The sequence below is a fragment of the Rhipicephalus sanguineus genome, chromosome 8 (assembly GCF_013339695.2).
Source record: "Rhipicephalus sanguineus isolate Rsan-2018 chromosome 8, BIME_Rsan_1.4, whole genome shotgun sequence".
Lineage (NCBI taxonomy): Eukaryota > Metazoa > Arthropoda > Arachnida > Ixodida > Ixodidae > Rhipicephalus > Rhipicephalus sanguineus.
The window spans coordinates 60,462,329-60,476,979 of NC_051183.1; the positions used below are offsets into that span (position 1 = coordinate 60,462,329).

Genomic DNA, 14,651 nt, shown 5'->3' on the forward strand with positions numbered 1-14,651 from the left:
GGTTAAGGGTCCTCATCTGTTCCATTTCTGACACCCTCCAGGTTTCCGCTGAAATCGACTTGATCTTTCCTAAAGGCTGAAAGGCTTCGTGCACATAAATATTTTCCAGGCGTTCAGGGAGCCATAACAGCTTCATTTTAACTTCCGTGGGTTCAGGGTCTATCACGACGCATCTTCGTCCTCGAACAAAGAATTCGCCACAGGTTACTATCTTCACTTTAGATAGCGCAGTCCTGCAAGTAACCATCCAGACATGCGACATTTGAAACTGTCCAATCGAGGTTATATTGTAACGGGCTGAAAAGGACAACGAAGAAGACAAGGAAGACGACGACGTTGACAGACCCTGCAAGCTGGGCGCCATCTTGCCAGCCGCTGAGTTTATTCCCTGTATATATATTGTAAATATATTCTCCCCGTAAGAGCTTTGGTGGAGGTGCGGGGTATTAACTTCACGCAAGACGAAGCTTCGCAGCGGGCGCCTAGTTGCCTCTTCAATGGCGACGGAAGTCAACGATGCCGACCCTTCAGCGGCTACTGTGCGTTCTCCAACCGGCCCGTCAACCCTCATCTTGGAGCCCCCGAGAGACCCAGGTACCTTTTCGGGCACCGATAGCGTTGACATAGAAGACTGGCTAAAGACATAGGAGCGTGTGGGCGTACGTATGCGATGGGACCCAACGCTCATGCTGGCCAATGTGATCTTTTACCTAACAGACACCGCGAAGGTCTGGTATGAAACGCACGAGGAAGAGCTGACCAGCTGTGAGTTATGCAAGCAAAAGCTTGGGGAGCTATTTGGCAGACCTCTGGGACGTCAGCGCTCCGCCCAAAAAGAGCTCGCGTCTCGCGTTCAGACATGCACCGAATCCTACCTTACGTACATTCAGGACGTGCTTGCTTTGTGCCGCAGGGTGGATTCGCAGATGTCGGAAGCCGATAAGGTTGCCCATGTCATCAAGGGTATAGCAGATGATGCCTTTCACCTGCTTGTATTCAAGAACTCATTTACCGTACAAGACATCATTTCCGAATGCCGGCGCTTTGAGGAAGCCAAAAGCCGCCGTGTTCTCCACCAGTTTACACGCCTACCTAACACGGCTGCTACATCCACCTGCGAAGACCCCCGCCTGCCTTCTACGGGACGATCCAGTGATGTTGTCCGCATTGTCCGCCGAGAAATCGAAGCCGCTGCTCCGCTCACGTCACCAACCCTAAACTCCGACAACCATCACGCCACCGTCTCTCTCATCCAGTCCGTCGTGCGTCAGGAACTGGCCAACGTCGGCCTGAACAACATCTGCTCAATTCATCGACCTGAATATGCTCCACCAACTCCACCTGTTGCTGTCACACCGAACCGACGTTTTTCCGCTCCCCCACGTTATCGTAACCCGGCGGAATGGCGCACACCAGACGACCGGCCAATATGCTTCAACTGCGGTCGTGTAGGCCATATTTCTCGTCACTGCCGTTCATGGTCTAACTCGACACCATGGCCTTACTTTCCGTCCCATCGCCTCCCTCCCGGTAATCCACGCTCATCGCCGCAAACACAGCCGCTCATGCCTGGCACTTCTTTGCCCACTCGACTCAGCCGCTCACCTTCGCCGCAACGCCGTTTTTCCCGCTCGCCCCCATCTCGTCGATTGCCGTCCCCAAGCTCCTTCCGGCGCTCACCTCCGGAAAACTGACGGGAGCAGCTCCTAGAGGTGATGCTGCATCACGACCCGATGCCAAAATCCTCTACTGACCCTGCCCGCACATCGGAACCTTATCAGTGTAGACGTGGACGGTGTACCAGTTACGGCCCTTATTGACACTGGCGCGCACGTGTCTGGTATGAACGCTGACCTCAGAACACGCCTAAAAATGTTACTCCTGCCCCAAGCCCTGTGGTCCGAACGGCCGATGGTGGAACAGCTGCCGTGATTGGTGTGTGTTCAGCTCGTGTGACCGTCGCCGGACACCACACATCGGTTATGTTTTACGTCCTAGAACATTGCCCTCACGACCTAATTTTGGGACTTGATTTCTTGTCGGAACACTCGGCCTTGATAGACTGTTCTGCCAGCGTTGTGCACCTCGCTCTACCTACTGCTGTTGACCCTCCCGGTTGCCCTCCAAGCCAGCTCTGTTCCGGAGACCACCCTCGCCTTCCTCCACGGACAGTTACTTACGTCGGTGTTCACCTGTACCACCTGTACCCGACTGTGACTATATAGTGTCTCCAAATCTTGAAGTCCTGCTTTCGCAAAACGTTGCGTTTCCGCACACTCTCGTTACTATAACGAACAACACCTCCTGTCTACCGCTAGTGAATTTTGGCCTATGTCCACAAGTTCTCCCTCATGGCATTTCACTTGCGGAAATCATGCCGGCGGCCGACTGCCACATTTCAACTCTGAGTTACGACAGAGATTCGTGTGCAGAGAAACCTTCCCCTACTACTCCATCAGAACAAGGTGCCTTAACTCAGATTATTGCACCCGATTTACCTACCCAACATGCTGATGAACTGCGCGCTCTCCTTGCGTCCGTTTGGGACATCTTCGACCTTGGCGACCGCCCTCTCGGACAAACGTCAGTTGTTAAACATCGGATTGACACAGGCGATGCGAGACCAATTCATCGGCGACCCTACCGCGTCTCCCATACTGAGCGACAAATCATCCAAAAAGAAGTCGACAAAATGCTTTCTCGGAATATCATCGAGCTTTCCAGCAGTCCATGGGCGTCTCCTGTTGTACTTGTTAAGAAGAAGGACAACAGTTGGCGATTTTGCGTTGGTTATCGGCATTTGAACAAGATCACAAAGAAGGACGTCTATCCTCTGCCACGCATTGACGACGCCCTGGATTGCCTTCACGGTGCACAATATTTTTCTTCAATCGACCTTCGCTCCGGGTACTGGCAAATTGCCGTTGACGAGATGTACCGTGAGAAGACGGCCTTTATCACTCCCGACGACCTTTACCAGTTTAAAGTGATGCCGTTTGGTTTGTGCAATGCGCCCGCCACGTTTGAACGTATGATGAATGCCCTGTTGCATGGCTTCAAGTGGTCCATCCGCCTCTGCTACCTGGATGACGTAATCGTTTTTTCTCCATCCTTTGTGACGCACCTTGAAAGGCTATCGAAGATCTTATCTGTCTTCCGTAAGGCGGGCCTGCAGCTAAATTCGGCCAAGTGCCACTTCGGCCGTCGTGAAATTTCTGTGCTCGGGCATCTCGTTGATTCCTTCGGTGTTCGCCCTGATCAAGATAAAATCCGGGCTGTGAAAGATTTTCCTGTGCCAACTTGTTCCAAAGACGTTCGCAGTTTCTTCGGCCTCTGTTCTTACTTCCGTCGTTTTGTCAAAAACTTTGCCGACTTCGCGCGCCCTCTCACTCAGCTCCTCAAGAAAGACGCTGCCTTCGTCTGGGGTCCTGAGCAAGCGGATGCGTTCTCCAATCTGGTACAACTGCTTACCTCTCCACCTATTCTCGCCCACTTTGACGTATCAGCTCCAACAGAAGTCCGTACCGATGCAAGCGGTCATGGCATCGGTGCAGTCCTGGCCCAGACACAACAAGGTCGGGAACGCGTTGTTGCCTATGCCAGCCGCCTTCTTTGTGCTGCTGAGCGCAAGTACTCCATTACTGAGCGCGAATGTCTGGCGCTCGTTTGGGCAGTCGGAAAATTTCGCCCCTATTTGTACGGCCGGCCATTCACAGTCATCACTGATCACCATGCCTTGTGTTGGCTTTCGTCCCTGAAAGACCCTTCAGGCCGCCTTGGTCGTTGGGCTCTGCGCCTCCAAGAATTCGACTACTCAGTTGTCTACAAAACCGGCCGCTTGCACCAAGATGCCGACTGTTTGTCCCGATATCCTGTTGACCCCCCAGACAGTTCTACGGCCAACCTTTCTACCAACGTTTTCTTTCTGTCCGCTTTTCACGACATTGGAATCGAGCAACGGCGGGACACCTTCTTGCACGATATCATCCAAAGGCTAACATCCGCGACGCCCGACCCTTCCCTTAGAATGTTTGAGCTTCATGATGGTGTATTGTACCGTTGCAACATGCGTCCTGACGGCCCCGACAGACTACTCGTCGTTCCTCCTTACCTGCGTGAGACTGTTCTCGCCCAGCTTCACGATATGCCGACAGCCGGTCACCTCGGCGTTTCACGGACCTATGACAGAGTTCGCCGGCGCTTCTTCTGGCCTGGGCTGTACCACGACGTCTCCCGTTATATTGCTGCCTGTGATCTTTGTCAAAGACGGAAAACACCTACTACCCATCCTGCCGGACGCCTTCAGCCGCTCGACATACCATCAGAGCCATTCTACCGTGTGGGTGTTGATCTCCTTGGCGCTTTTCCTACGTCCACTGCGGGCAATAGGTGGATTGCAGTAGCAACTGATTATGCAGCCCGATACGCGATCACACGGGCTCTTCCAACTAGCTGTGCAACTGACGTTGCCGACTTTCTCCTCGAGGACGTCATCCTACACCACGGCGCCCCTCGGCAGCTCCTCACCGATCGAGGCAGCTACTTCCTTTCGAAAGTGGTTGATGACCTCCTACGCTCATGCGCCACCAAACACAAGCTTTCAACTGCTTATCATCCGCAAACCAACGGCCTAACCGAGCGCCTCAATCGAAATCTTACTGACATGCTATCCATATATGTCTCCGCTGATCATCGCGACTGGGACACTACGTTACCGTTTGTCACCTTTGCCTATAATTCTTCTCGACACGATACCGCTGGGTTCTCTCCATTTTTCCTTTTGTTCGGCCGCGACCCTACGCTACCTTTCGACACAGTCATGCCGTCCAAACTGAGTTATACGTCGGAGTACGCTCCGGAGGCAATAACGAAGGCCCAAGAGGCGCGCGAAGTTGCTCGACGCCGACTAGCGGACTCGCAGGAAACCCAGAGGCGTGTATATGACGCCCACCATCGTGACGTCCACTACGCGCCCGGCAATCTGGTTCTGCTTTGGTCCCCCACGCGCCGCCTGGGACTTTCCGAGAAGTTACTCCCACGCTATTCAGGCCCTTACCGCATCTTACGCCAGGGGACCGACGTCACCTACGAAATCGCCCCTAGTGACCCCACCGTCGTTCACCCTCGCACTGACGTAGTTCATGTTACGCGGCTCAAGCCCTACTACTCGACTGCCTCCTGATGAGCACCGGGTCGGTGCTTCAGCCGCCGGGAAATAATGTAACGGGCTGAAAAGGACAACGAAGAAGACAAGGAAGACGACGACGTTGACAGACCCTGCAAGCTGGGCGCCATCTTGCCAGCCGCTGAGTTTATTCCCTGTCTATATATTGTAAATATATTCTCCCCGTAACAATATCAGCAAGGTCTATGATATTCCGGAGGGCATCTCTAAAGTCCTACGCTCGGTACGGACGGCCAGCAAGGTCTGCATGCAGGAAAACGGAGTCAGTGAGGAGCTTACCAGTAGGAAGACGGGGCAAGACGATACGGTAGTCATTACTGCTGGTAGAAACCTGGGCAGCACCTCGGCTTGAAGCCGATTGATCCTTTGTAGCGGAGAACATCAAAAACACAACCATTCCGAACGGCGTCTTCGTCTCTCTCATCGCCACGCTGACATGTGTACTGCTATGTGTAAAATGACTAGTCAACGCAGTAAAGCACCGTTTGGCTTCAGCTTTGTATGTCTCATCCTCGAGACAGACGCGATCTTCACCTAAAATTTCCATTGTTATTAAACGGATGCAAACTGCTGCCGGTAACGAATGGCCCGTCGATAATGGCAATAGGGCTAACTTTCTTTTACAATTCACAACGTAACTTCAAAAGAATATCAAGTGGTCCAAGGAGCGGGTATAGTTTAGCGGCTGTTACTGCGAAATTTAATAGCTGTTTCTCGCTCTTTCCAAAGGGCGACATGTGCAGAGGCTTTATGTCGACTCTAATCTCATTCGATAAACATGCGCGTACAACTGATTTAGTATTGTGGTGTTTTTGTTTTCGCAAAGTAGAGCGCGGCCGTGCCAGCGCACTGATCTGACGCTCTATCATTAGGTACAACTACATAACAGCTGGGCCAAAAACGAGTGCAGTACGCGAGAGAAATACGTGATCATATTGGTATAGTAAGGCGCACGAATTGACAAGTTTATGCTCTCGCATACGAGTCGGAGAAGTGCCGGCGAGTGTGACCGGTGGTGGTTGGTGACCGGAGGCGTTTGCTGGAAGCGCGCCACATCGATGCTCATCACTTCTTGTGCGTACACTGTGCATAAGAAAAAATGCTTCATTTAGGTTAGCCGATGAGACAGCTATGTTGCAAAGTCATTCGTACTCGTCGGAATCGTGTATCCTGAAACCCAGAAGCGCCGATGACACGTAGACGGACTCAGTCGGTACTCTAGGCTTAACCCTTGGTGGAAATCATGGTGGTAGAATATGATGGTGAAAGTCATACTCGGTGGGGCTTATCTCTACGCAGGCCGAAGGGCTGCTTTCTGGTTTACCCACTGGAAGGGGCATTTGGGCAGCAAGGGCTCATTTACTTCTCGACAACAACGCGGCGATGTAACAAAGTTACTGTCGCTGTTCACACCGACACCTCTTGACTTGTAAACATCACAATACAGCATCACATCGCGGATGTAAACCTGACAAGTATGCGCGCAAAATGTAAATATTCCCGGCTGCTGCGCTCCACAAAGCTTCAGGCGGTTAATGACACCGCATGAATAAAACAAGAAAGCGTGCTAGAAAGCCCAATGATCGGTGATGGCTTCTTTGCACTGTAAACATATTTTTCTGCACGTTGAACGGCAGAACATTAGAAATGATATTGATTTCACATAATGCCACGTCCACTGCCATCATGCCACCATCATCCGCCATGCTTGCATCATGGCACTGTCATCCAGCCTGTTCACCAAGCCATCCACCAAAACATGTTTTGCATCGTCACCGTCAGCCAGCATTTTCCACCTAACACAGAAGCTTGCCGCCACCACCACCATTTGCCGAATTAGAAACCATCTTCAGCACTAGCAGACAAGGACGAAGGAGAGTCACCATCCACTTCAAGAAACAAAACGAATGTGTTTTTAAGTCTGGGCTGAATGTAGAAATAATTATTGCACTAGTTCTTTTTAGGTTTGCTTGTCTGTTGTGTTAACTTAGTAGTTTTATATCTTCATATCTACAATTCTTGGCCAATCCCCCAGTGTGGGTATGAGCCATGTATGGAGGCACATCATCATCATCATCATCATCCAGTGCATGAAGCATTGTATGCTTCATGCACTGTTCTGGCGAAGCACAAAGACGTGCGGGAGATTATTGAAGCCCAAGCTATCTCTCGCAATAGTGACACGTGTGTGAGCGCACCGTCAATTGATCTTTTGGATAGGGAGAGGGCCTTTCTGGTTGGCTAGAGTGTAGAATGAGGTGGCGCACTGTGCATGGATAAATAGATTGCTGTTTCCTGGAAATAAAAGTGTTGAAGTTAGCGCATTGTAGTGTCGTCTCTCCTTCGTCCTTGTCTGCTAGCGCTGAAGATGGTTTCTAATTCAGTATACCAACAAGCCCAAAAGATGGCACCATTTGCCGCCATTTTTTCCACACTCGCCATCATCCGCCATTATGACCACCACAGCTTCCACATCCACTATTCTTTCCACCTTGTCCACTACTGTTTCCACCATATCCACCAGGGATTCAAACATCCACCAACGCAGGATTTTCAGTAGGGAAGAAAAAATATCTGGCATGGATCGAACTTTGTTCCATCCTAGACATTTCACACGTTAACGTATGTTATGAAGCAGGCGGGAGAGTTCAATAAAAACCGGGCGTCACACATTGCGAAATACGTAACACGTAACTAGTGGGCCTTTTAAAGCTTCCAACTCATTACAAAGGGCTCATCCATAATAATTCATCGTCATCAACCGTCGCATCAACAAAGTGCAGATGATGCCTTACAGATGGTACCTTGCTTCTCCGCAGAATGACGAATAATGTCGTGGTGGGTGCTTCCCAACTTCACAAAAATTATTTGTGGCGTAGTGGGTATTTTGCTAGTGTACTTCACTTAGTAGCCACAAGAGATCTAGGCGACAAGGCAAGACTTTATAACGGGCTCAAGAAATGCCGCTCTTCCAGCTTTCGCTGTGACTTGGCTGCGGTATCCACGCAGGCCTGGCGTTTTTTTTTTTGCGACTTGCCTGCAATCCAACCTCATCTCATCTGGCATCTGTACATTTCGGCAAGTCTCAGCATAAGACGCTTTACGAGTACCCGCAACTCACGAAGCCACGAAATGATCAACTGCTAGTGAAAGAGGAGATCACACATCATACGAGCACCTCTGGCGGCCCACCTGCCGCCGGCCGTTCAGGGAAGTTCGAAGTCTTCCACCTTGAGGTTATACGCATGCTACAGGCTGGTGTTATTGTCATTCCTTCAGCAACAGCTCTTCAACTCGCTATGTCGCACCAAATTAGTTCGATGGCGGCTGCGTCCTTCACGTCATTTGCGGTATTTCAAGGGCGTCCCTACTTCGGATCAATTTGCGCTTCTCCGCGTGCGTGGTACCGGAACTAACCTCCCAAGAAAAAAAAATTCGGCTGATCGTACGTACCGTGGGAGTCGATGTTATGCGAAGCATGCGGCGGGTAGGTGACTGAGGCGTGACATTTTTTACTTAGCGGCACGTCACAAAATGATATTAAGATTTGCAGAAATTTTATACGCACACACACACACACACACACACACACATAGTGCTACGTAGACCAACATCAGTGGATGATGTTTGTCGTATTCGTAGACTATCTGGGCGTATGTGGCCTACGTAGCCTTGTCTACAAAGCGGCTGTCAATCAACCTGGCATCTTCCTCGGTCAGCATGAGGCCATCGCCGAGCCTCGTAAGAAATGAAGAGGACACTGCGTCGTTCTGGTGGACGAAGTGCACCTTACGCTGCGGTGATGTGGATATCATATGTAACTTTCATTAATGTATTCCTCCGGGGTCGAGCAATGCTTTAATATGGCTTGCTGTATCATTGAAATACAAACATAATGTTCATTAGACTGCTATAAAAGCGGAGCCAACACTGGAACTGCAGACGTTAATCTGATATGACGCCTGTATCGTAGGAGTACACATCGCAGGAGTATCATGTAGTGTTTATTGCTTTCTTGTAAAATTCGATAGCCAGCATCACAACCACAATTGACGTTGCACCGATATTACGCCTGCGTAGGCTGTTTTTCCAAACCAGTTTATAGACCTGGCGTGGCTCAGTGGTAGAATACCTGAGTGCCACGCAGAGTGCTTGGGTTCGATTCCTGCTGGGATCCTAATGTTCATTCTTTCCATTCGTTGAGTCAACGATGCCGACGTTGGTTTTCCTTGACGCTCTAGCATTTAAGTTACCAATGTCTGTTCTTGCCGTTCAGATATAAACTGTCAATCACCTGTGGCGCATACCCGTACACCGCGGCCGGTGGTAACGGGTATGTGTCACGCGTGTCTAGTGGAAAGGGTTTGACGACGTACGCGACAGGATTTTAGCGTTATTCATGTAATGACCGGGAAATCATATTCGTCAAGTCCTCTTACCCTCCCATGCAAATTTTGGTCTACACCAAGTTAAGGAGGCGATCTTGAGAGCACCCAGACGTAGGCGGCTAGATAGATAGATAGATAGATAGATAGATACGTAGATAGAAACGCTCAAAGTGCCAGAGGTTCGCTAAGAAATGCTTCGCATTTAAAACATACGGCATGGTCACTTTCATGGCCGCCTACCATCAACTTCGAACCTAGTGGAACTCCGAAGACAATCGAGCCATACAACAGCATACAAGAGCATAGTCGGTTGGATCCCCTGTCCCGATGTGCCGGATTCACAAGTCCTACGTGAGCCCACTGTGACAGGCGCTCCTGTTGTGGGTACTCTGGGGGTTGCCCACCGAAAGGCGCGATATCAGTAATAGGCTAACTGGTCAACGCAGACACTCGCAAGTCGTAGTCTACCAGTGCGGTCAAAGTGGTCATGTGAGGCGGCAATGATTTGCGTGCCGTAGCGCGAATGCAGAACTCTCGGGAAACTGCTTCGGCCGGCGACCCTAAACACTGGCAGCGTGTCGCCGCCCACACCCACCAATGCCAGGAGCGTGGAACGCTGTCCGGTACGCGCAGTCGAGGAAAAGCTGGTGAGTCAGTCATCGTTCCCTCTGTTTGCCTCGTAGCGCATGTGGAGTCGTCAGAACCGACGATGACAGTTAAAGCGCTCGGCATTACCGTACCTGCTCATCTTGATACTGGTTCCAGAATCCCTTTAATCGGTGATGTTTTGCTAGAACAGTGTAAAGCTAAAAATATCAAGTACCATAACGTACATGGTCAATTGGGAATGGCACCAAACCACGTACCAAACGCTGAAGGTTGAGTTCGCTTACGGATAATCTTCAATGGGAAAACGAAGCGCCAGCGATTTGTTTGTAGGCTGGGCTATCAGTTCCAGTGCTTCTCGGCCAAATTTTCTTGCAGACGAGGGGTTCACACTCGGCTTTCCTGCAAGAAGCTACAGCCTTCATGGAGAGTCCGAGGCAACACCCTTTGCGGAGAAGACAGGCTTCCCGCCTGTACCAGGAAACACGGACGGCGTGGCAGCCATGCACACCACCCTGCCGTCAGCAGTCATCCAGTCCCTCAGCGACTTCAAGGGAACGAATTACCAATGGGAGCAGCTGGAGGCCGTGCTGATGCCGTTCTCGGGAATGTTGACGGAACGTCCCAGAAAGACCTAGTGCATCGCATCAATACTGGCGACCCCCGGCCTTGCGTTGCAACCCAAGACCGCTGAGCCAGCACGAACGAGCCCATCTCGATAAAGCCCTGGACGAGATGTTCGAAACAGGAACCGCACGACCCTCGGAGAGTCCATGGGCCTTCGCGGTGGTACTGGCCCCAAAGAAAGATGGTACGGCACGTACTTGTGTGAACTACCATAGACTCAACGCACTAACGGTGAGATATTCCTATCCTTTGCCAGAAATATTGAGCGTAACCTACGCGCTGGGAAATGCAAAGTTCTTGTACTATCTACTGCTCTCATGGGTACCTATAAATTGAGGTGCACCCTGACGATGTCCATAAAACGGCATTCACATGCCATAGACGCTTGTTTGAGTTTGCGCGCATGCGCTTTGGTCTTTACAATAGTCCCAGTTCCTATCAGCGCATGATGGATATTATCTTGGGTGATGCAAAGTTTAATTGTGCAGTTTGGTACCTTGGTGGGACGGTGTTTTCGCGCACGTTTGAAGAGCATCTTGAACACTTTCATACGGTGGTACAGCGCATATGAGGAGCCGTTCTAGCAGTCTATCCCTGGAAAACTGTAGCTCGCTACTAATAAGATCAGCTTTGTTGGGTTTGTTGTCCACAAATGGATAGTAAAACCAAACCATATCAACTGAAGGCGATTGCAGATGGCCCACTGCCCCGAATTACTAAGTGCTTGCAAATGTTTCTCGGAATGATTCCTTTTTATTGTTACTTCATTTCACAGTGCCCAGATATATCCCGATCACTAAGTTATTGAAGAAAGGCGCGAAATGGCTCTGGAGTGGTGAGCAAAAAGCAGCGTTCGACACGCTTCTGAAAGCGATTACCAGTAACGCCCATCCCCTAACTGCCAGATCTTAACAAACCTTTTGTGTTACAAACTGGCACCAGCGATTAAGGGCTTGGCGCAGTACTTTTACAGGAATGCACAGGCGCTCTAAAGCCCGTTGATTTCGCAAGCCACACTCTGACTTGTGCGGCACGCAACTATTCGGTAACAGAAAAAGATTGCCTGACTATCATTTTCGCATTACAGAAGTTTGACGTGTTTTTGGATGGTGCTTTCAGCCAAGACAGTGCTTGGTGATCAGTCAGAATGACTGATCACCAAGCACTGTCTTGGCTGAAACGGTTGCCTAATCCCTCAGGACGATTGGCCCGATGGGCACTTACCTTGCTGTGCTACGACTATGTCATTGATTACAAGAAGAGTAGCGCTAATACAGTTGATGGCGCAATTTAACGTGTTCCTTTGTCTACTTAACCGAAGATCGAGCCGGAAAGAATGTCTGTGATTGCGACATTACCTGAGACCATGCAGTCACATTGGAGTACTTTGGTCACTAAACAGGACCTTCTTGCAGCACAGCATAGCGATGGCCTCTCTCGTAAGGTGTCAGAAAAGCTGGCGAAAACCTGGGGAAAGTTCCGGAACAAGAGGAGACCGCTGGTTTCGGTACTTTTCCCAGCTTGACGATATTAATGTGGAGCCACCGTTTTTTGTTGTTCTTCCTCGCAAACTTCGCAAATAGTTCATCAAGCACTACCATGACATTGTTTCAGCTAGTCACTCTTTAGGGCAGAAGACGTATGAGAAGTTGTGTCGTACCGTAACCTGGTCAGGTTTGAAACAGGATGCATTACGCCACGCGCGTTGCTGTTCAGTTTGTCAAAAGGCGAAACCACGTGGTGGTTTACCGCTAGGGACAATGCACTCAGTTGAGAGTACGTCGCCATGGCAAATATTTGCATGCGACGTGACGGCCCAGTTTCCCATGAGCCGGCGGTGAAACGAGTATCTGCTTGTTGTGACTGGCCATTTATCAGACGAATTGTTTCCTTTGCGCAAGCTCGCTTCGCAGAAAGTGTGGGACTGCCTTCTCTAAACCATCACGAGGTTCGTATTCCCTGCACGGCTGATAATGCACAACGCGATGTACTTCACCACCAAGCTGTTCACGGATTCCTGTGACGCCCTGGGAATTCATCACAAGCGCACGTCTGTGTATCACCCACAAGCCAACATCACGGAAAGAGTAAACCGAAATCTTAAATCTATGCTTGTCGCACATACTGAGCGTCACATAGACTGGCATCTCAAACGGGCGGAGATAGCGTTTACAGCTAGAACGACAGTGAATCGCTCAACAGGTTTCACTCCTGCTCAACTTAACCTGGGTAAAGAATTGAGTTTCCCGCAAGACAGTGCTTTGACATGTGAAACCAGTCCTCTGAGACTTTACGCAAAGTTTGCAGGTGAGCTGAGGCAGAGGATGACTGACACTGTACAACGCATGGAACAGGCAGGACAGTATGATAAGCGTCGGCACAAAATTAGCTTTGAGGTTGAGGACTTGGCGTTGAAGCAAACACGCCCCCTCAGCGACGCCTCGAAAGGTTTTGCAGCTTCTCTAGCTAACAGGTGGGACGGACCGTATAGAATCACCCAGAGATCCGGGCTTTCGTGCATGTTGAAAGACTGCCTGACTAATCAAGTGTGTGGGCCAATTCATTTCTCAGATCTTAAAACTTTTTATGCACGACATGATGCAGTTGCTGGGGATCCAGACATTCCTCACCAGAGCTTGGCCAGCCAGCCTCCGACACCGCCAAGCAAGTGGTACAACTGGCGTCCTCGGTGACGAAAACAAGAGGGGTTTGGGAAGGCGACGCCCATTCCGTCACCTGTGTTATATTTTCTTTTACGCAGTTTCGTTTTCCATTAATGTTGAGGGAGGAAGCATTTGTAAGCCCTTTCAATCTACCCTGATGTTCTGTTCGCCCTGTTGTTCGGTGCTCGGTGCGTATACTTTTGTTGGTGTCGAGAAGCAAATGTTGAGATTCTGTTCGTCCTCGCTACGCTTTAGGGTTCCTGCTTCCTGCGGCCGGGCCTTCTGGAACATACTCCGGTCCCTACCCCGTGTTTTTGAGGGCGGGGTGTGTGTGAACCACGCAATCCAGCAATCGAGAAATAGCGCCACGTGTTTCGCAGTGACGGGCGCGTAGCCCAGCTGCGCGCCTTAAAAGGAGCAGCCTGCGCGGGGCTCAGGGAGAGGTGCCTTCGCTGCCAGGAAGGACGGACGCTGCCGCCCGCGCTGGCCGATTGCTGCTGCCGGAAATCATCGACGCCGCTTCGCTGCCTCATGTCATTGGACCGACCCCGCCGTATGCATCGTAGCGTTAAATAAATTATCGTTTGTTGTCATTTGAAGCCTCCGCCGTCTTTGCTTTAACTGCGGATCGGACCACAGCAAGCCTAGTAACCACAGCACTTAAAACACCCACTCGTGGTGCTATTCGCAAGTTTTGAAGCATGGCGCGATTCTACGCTTCTGGCACGCAATATTACCTTCGTTGAGGAAACCCCTCCCACTAGCAGACATTCGTATAGGGATTTTTCGAAGTCGTTTCGAGGCATGGCGTCGCTCTGTGGTAGAACTGTGGCGAGAAAAAAAAGTTAGGAGGGAGCGCGCCTAGCGTCCAGAGGCCAACCTCTTCTGAAGCCGCTGCCTCGTCGTGTTCGTATCATAGTTCCCATGATGCTCCTATATCATTTAATATATTTAATAGGAGCATGGCAAAAAATCACAGCATATCCACGGAGTGAATGATGATGAGTGGGCGAAGCTGCGGAGGTTCATCGGTAAACCGTGAATCTTCCGTGAATTCTGCTCAGTACATCATCACCGACGTGAGATCGGGCGCGTTGATACTAAAGGTTCGATGAGTTATGACGACTTGCAGCTCACTTTAATTTTACATGTACGCTGTGAATTTTCATTGTTTAGAAAACC

At 50.4% G+C, this 14,651-nt stretch overlaps 1 long non-coding RNA gene across 2 annotated transcripts in view; it reads right to left on the reverse strand.

Annotated features, from left to right (window-relative positions):
* Window positions 1-14,651, reverse strand: part of LOC125759666 (uncharacterized) — a 49,178-nt gene that overhangs the window by 26,424 nt on the left and 8,103 nt on the right. Inside the window, exon 1 of one of the 2 annotated variants that reach the window (XR_007417287.1) lies at window positions 5,465-5,578. The exons of the other annotated variant lie outside the window; for it this stretch is intronic. This is a non-coding gene — a long non-coding RNA (uncharacterized LOC125759666). Of the gene's footprint in view, window positions 1-5,464; window positions 5,579-14,651 lie in introns of those variants that run through there. 2 annotated transcript variants of the gene reach the window in all.